General features: G+C 38.5%; 1 long non-coding RNA gene across 2 annotated transcripts; it reads left to right on the top strand.

Moving 5' to 3' along the window:
• Positions 1-26: 26 nt before the first annotated feature.
• Positions 27-5,159, top strand: LOC122123260. Of its 2 annotated transcripts, XR_006150365.1 has the most exons (4): positions 27-443; positions 1,045-1,214; positions 1,907-2,051; positions 5,121-5,159. It is a non-coding gene; the product is annotated as an uncharacterized LOC122123260 (long non-coding RNA). The 2 variants fall into 2 exon arrangements; XR_006150364.1 differs by lacking the exon at positions 27-443 and having other exon boundaries at positions 825-1,214.
• The last annotated feature ends 390 nt before the right edge of the window (positions 5,160-5,549 follow it).

Raw genomic sequence — 5,549 nt, forward strand, 5'->3', positions numbered from 1 at the left:
GAACTGATGTCAGGTAGGAACTGTGGGATTGCTGCTGGAGTCTATCCTCCGCGGGTTTCTTTTTCTGGTTCTGTTTTTTTGGTCGTTGGTGGGGCTTGAACTCTGGGTCTGCAAGCACCGTTCCTGGGCTCGTCAGCTCATAAGGAGAGCTTTACACTTGAGCCAAAGCACCCGCTTTCCCCTCCACGCTTTTCTCCAGTCTGGGGTTGATAATTTGCTTGAGGCTCAGGAGTTTGTGCTGCCATTAGCTTCTGGGCCCTGAGCTGCAAGAACCTGGTTCCCAAATGTCTGAGAGCAAGCTTGGTGATTCTGCAGACAAGGAGAGCCCAAGAGCTGTGCATTTGTACTCCAAGACCAAAGGATTCTTCTATTAACATATGTGACTTTATTTGCTTTGCCCAGGTATAAGAGGAGTACAGGAAGACTTCTAGTGAAATTGTGAGGTGTGTGCCTGCCTTGAGTCCTCTTACATTGAAGTTGTATTTGGGGCTTCTGTGTTGTTTCTTCTAGAGATATTTTAATCTTTTTGGCTTGAGGTTTTAACCTCCTGTCTTGAGTTCACAGATGTTTCTTCACGACCCTGTTTCTAGAGACAGTTTACACGGGATATTGGAGTAGTGAGTGCTAGTCCTGTATTTTTAGGAATGAAGTCTAGCAATGTTTGAAGCAGAGCACCCTATGAATAGGAATCTCCATCCTAAATGGACACACCTTGTCAATTCTGAGAAGCCCTAAAGGAAAGAAGCAGAAAAGCACAGGAAGGAGAAGATGTTGCTAGCTTTCCTTGCCTTATGCAAAAATTGCTACTTCCCTGAGCACCAGATTCACGTGGTACTCTTTCCTACACCACTCTCAATCATTTTTTGTTGTTGCAAGATTTAAACTAACTTATAGGAGTCTTGGTGAGCTGGCTTGAGGAATAAGCCAGAGCATAGTTATCAGAGGGTACCTGAGGCTGTGGTTTGGGATGGTGGGGTAATTGTTATGACTGAAAGTATCTATTCATGTACTAATCCCTAATGCTCTTCCTGCTAATTTATTCAGCCTGGATTACCACTAGGAATTTTAGTATGAAATCAGTGAAACTTACCTTAAATGTGCCATCTATGGATTTGCTAATGCTAGCTCTACTCGATTGGTTGTGCCTGGTAGTGCAGAAAGTGTTGTTCGGGGACATATGGCCTTCAAAGAAATATCACAGAAGAAAAGTTGAGGTAATATGTCTTACTCAAGGTTGTATGATTTGTAGGTGTTGCTTATCTTCAGGTGTGTCACTCCTATATGGAGTATTTTATGTTGTATCTTTAGGATGGCCAAAGATCTTCCCTTGACTGTTAAGGGAAATGAACATTCGGGACTTCTCAAATCTGGGTTTACCTCATCTTTACTCATGTCCCTTTGGCCAAAGCATGTTAAATGGCAAATTGCAAGTCATTGCACAGGTGTGCAATGGGTACAATGAAATGTGCCATTTGACACCATTATTTTAATATTATAACACAAGAAATATATTCTGTATATATTTTCCTCTATACCGTTGGGTGAAAACTACTGAGTTACATCATACATGATTTCCATGGTGTTTAAATATGTAAATGATGTTAGAACACAAATCCAATGAATTCCTAGTATACTTTCACATTAAAAAAAGCAGTTCATACATCATGAAGTATATTCAGTAATAACTAGGTTTTGTGGAAATGTGATATGTTTTTGCTTTCAGTTATTCAATATTTTTTGTAGGAACATTCAGTTTTACAAATGTCACATGTACATAAACATAGAAATTAGTTGGTTTAATAATACCTATCTACCAGGAAATGGACTGGATTTGTGTTTATTGGAGACTTTAATGCTTTGCCTGAGACATTAACTATTCTTCTAAGATGGCTTTACCGTTTTCCAGCCTATGTATTATGTTTGCAAGAGGAAATTCCGGGCCCAAAATCTCACAGATTCATTTCTGAATCCGTCATTTCCCTTATATCCCAACCATGCTTCCAGAATCCTCTGCTCATTGTCAGCAGCAAGACAGAATGAATGGATCTCTGGTGAGTTGTTTTTTTATTTCTCATTTGTTTTCCATTCCATTTTATGAACCTAAAAATGTCCAAGAATTACAAACAATACCAACCACACAGATTCAGCCTCAGGAACATATTCATAAATCAGATAAAGTTGGCTTATAGATTAGCAGATATAGATTGCTTGTAGGTTTACCAGATTAAATGGTTATATTCTTTCTAAGTTGAATGCAGATTGGCTTCAGAATGTCTAGGTTTTGTCTTGTCATAAAATGTAATCAAATCTGTTATATGATGTAATGACACAGAGCAGGTTACTTCTCATGGAAGGTGAAGGATAGATTGCCACCAGATCACATCCTCATGAGTAACATTAAACTATCTCAATGAAATTTTCCTGGAATTGCTGAAATAGTGTTGTGGACACACACATTCATGTGTTCTTAAGGAATGATTAACCTATATGTACTTAAATTACTCTCCAAATATACTTCTTGGACTACTTCATGGGCTTGGTCTTACTTGAAACTTAGGCTATATTTGTTGCTAAACTTTATGGTCTTTCTACAAATTCCTGTTCGTTTTGTTTTGTTTTCTTTTCTTTTTTTGGTCCAGTCATGAGGCCTGAACTCTGGGCCTGGACGCTGTCCCTCAGATCTTCAGTTCAAGGCTTGCGGTCTACCACTTGAGCTGCAGCACCACTTCTGGTTTTTTTTTTTCTTTTTGCTTATGTGGTACTGAGCAATTGAACCCAGGTCCTCATGCATGCAAGGCAAGAGCTCTACCACTTTGCCACCTTCCCAGCCCTCCTCTTTGTTTTCTAAAGTATCCTCACAAGATTTCTTTCCTCTATTTTCTCTCTCTATTTTTTGATTTTCTACTCACTAGTGTAGGTTAGTTTTCTATTTTTCTCTCTTTCTATCTATCTTTCTAGCATTTTTTCTTTTCTCATTCCCTCTTTCCTCCATATGTGTCTCAGTAGTTTCTTTTCTTCAAATGATCTATCTGGGAACCACTTTTTCTTAGTGATCAGTTTTACTTTGCTGACATGGCTCTTAGGATTGAAATTTTTCCTACCCATTGTATAGGAAAATTGTTGCCTAGAGAGTTCTACAGGATTCCAGAAACAAAGAAAATTAGAGAAACACAAAAATATAAACAGATAGACTTAGGGAAAACCAGGGATCCAAAGGCTCTCTGGCACTTGGTTCCTGGGTGCCCGGAAGCAAGCATAGCTCCTTGAGTGCACACAGGGAAGATTACCATTGATAACATGCAAAATTGAAATATCTATATTAATATTACAATCAGAGCCACAACAGTTTGTGAGGGATGCATGTTTCCTTATTCTCCTGAGACAGAAGACTGGCTCCCAGAGAAATCCAGACATGGAGTTCACCTTACCTAGCCTTCAAGGTCAACAGCAGCGAAGGTTCAGATGCTGTCTTTCTATCTTTCCAACAATAAGGAAAAGGCCTGCACTCCAGTCTCTTAACCCTGTCCAGAATTCTCTTTTAAGCCTTCTGGGGCCAGCTCTCAGTGCTCTCATTGTGGCCAGGCTGGAATTCCAGCCTCTCAAACGTTTTCCCCCTTCAGCTCAACTTCAGACTTCCCTACAGAAACGTACTTCCTTCCCCCAATCAATACACTACAAGAAAATCACTTTTCTCCTGTTATGTTATCTTTGGTCTAACTTCATTTGATGTGGTATTCTGTTTTGTTTTTCCTTCTCACTACTTTTGAATATTTTAATTCACTGCCACTACATGATAAGAACTGGTTTTGATTTAAAAAAAATAGAGTGACAAGGTGTTCTCTATTAGAAATATCACTTGTTGCAAAATCTCACAGATGTTTGGTCAGGAATTGATTTTGATCTCTGAGGATTTTCGCTATTAACTAACACAAGTGGAAATATATCCTTAGCAGTGTACTGGACTAATAACTCAGTAATATGTGACACATTTGAGAAGTTGGTCATATTTATCATTTTTTTCCTATTGAGTTTTCTTTGAGCTTCTATACATTTTCTCCACCTTCCATGAAGCCTATTAAAATGAAAATCTTGTAAAGTAATATTTTATTCCCCTCCCACCTGTATTTTGTATTGTAGAATGTAGGCAAAGTTTACAAAACTTCGTGGTAACAGTTCATTTTTGCATAGGATGGAAATATTAGGGTATCTATGACCACATTTCAATATTTAGTATTTAAACCAAACATGGTTAACCTAGGATATTTTTATATGGGAACTAAATCAAATCTTATATGGGCCAAATAAATCATTAGCTACTTTCTGGAGTACTGTTACTCTTTTTTAACATTCATATGGGACACTGCTTCTCATAGATCTAGTAATGTTCTATGTTCTGTATTCCGTGTGATATCCTGAATGTGTTCTGCTTGCTTATGAGAATACGTGTTAATAGAAAGTCTAAATAGGATTTAGGGTGAAGCAGTATATGTAAATGCAGAAAAAATATTTGTTTAATTCATTGTTACCCTGATATGTACTAAAATTTTATCAAAAATGATAATATAATTTATCAGACACCTCCTTAGACTTATTGTTGTCATGCCAGATTATTGTCTCCTCAGAGTTTTTAATATTGTCTCTATTGCTAGCAGCAGAAATGTGTTTGCATGCATTGGGGAAACTGTAATTTCTTTTTATGGTCTTGGGGCTTGAATTCTGGTCCTGGTTGTTGTCCCTCAGCAATTCAGGTCAAGGTGAGTGCTCTACCACTTGAGTCTCAGTGCTACTTTCAGTTTTCTGGTTGTTTATTGGAGATAAGTGTCTCATGGACTTTTCTACCTGGGCTGGTCTTGAACCTTGATCCTCAGACCTCAGCCTCCTGAATAGCTAAGATTACAGGCATAAGCCACCAGTGCCCTGCCAATCTGTGTATTTTAATGACCAGGCTTATATATTGTCAAATATTTTTAATTTGCTATTTAATTCTTCCAGTGAATAGATAACACAGCAAGCTGCAAACATTTTATGTAAGATAAAAGCATACCTGCAGTATAATGAAATTCCAGATTGGAATTCTCATGACCCACGTCTGATTTCTTGATGGAAATGTGCCATTGCAGAAGCTGATGTCATTTGATGATGTGGCTGTGTACTTCACCTGGAAGGAGTGGCAGGATCTGGATCCTGGTCAGAGGACCCTTCACAGAGATGTAATGCTGGAGACCTATAGCAACCTCATGTCCTTTGGTGAGCAAAGATCACTTTTACATGGAAGGTCAAGTCCTTTTATTTTAGTAAACATTTGACTGTTTATGTTATTTAGGTACAAGATTCCAGTCCATTCCCAGGTAAAAAAAACTGCTAGTATAAAAGCCAGCCAAATTCAGGTCTGGGAGCTTGGTGTTCTTTGCCTTTCACACTACTGCATGAGCCACAACTCCATTTTGGCTTTTGTTCTGGGGTATATTCTGGGTTTCAGTGCCCAGGTTGGTTTCAAGCCTGCCTCTTCTGATCTCATCTCCTCAATGAAGGGTTACAGGTGTAAGCCT

This window comes from Dipodomys spectabilis, unplaced genomic scaffold (genome assembly GCF_019054845.1).
Source record: "Dipodomys spectabilis isolate Male_0828 unplaced genomic scaffold, ASM1905484v1 ptg000227l, whole genome shotgun sequence".
Taxonomy (NCBI): Eukaryota; Metazoa; Chordata; class Mammalia; order Rodentia; family Heteromyidae; genus Dipodomys; species Dipodomys spectabilis.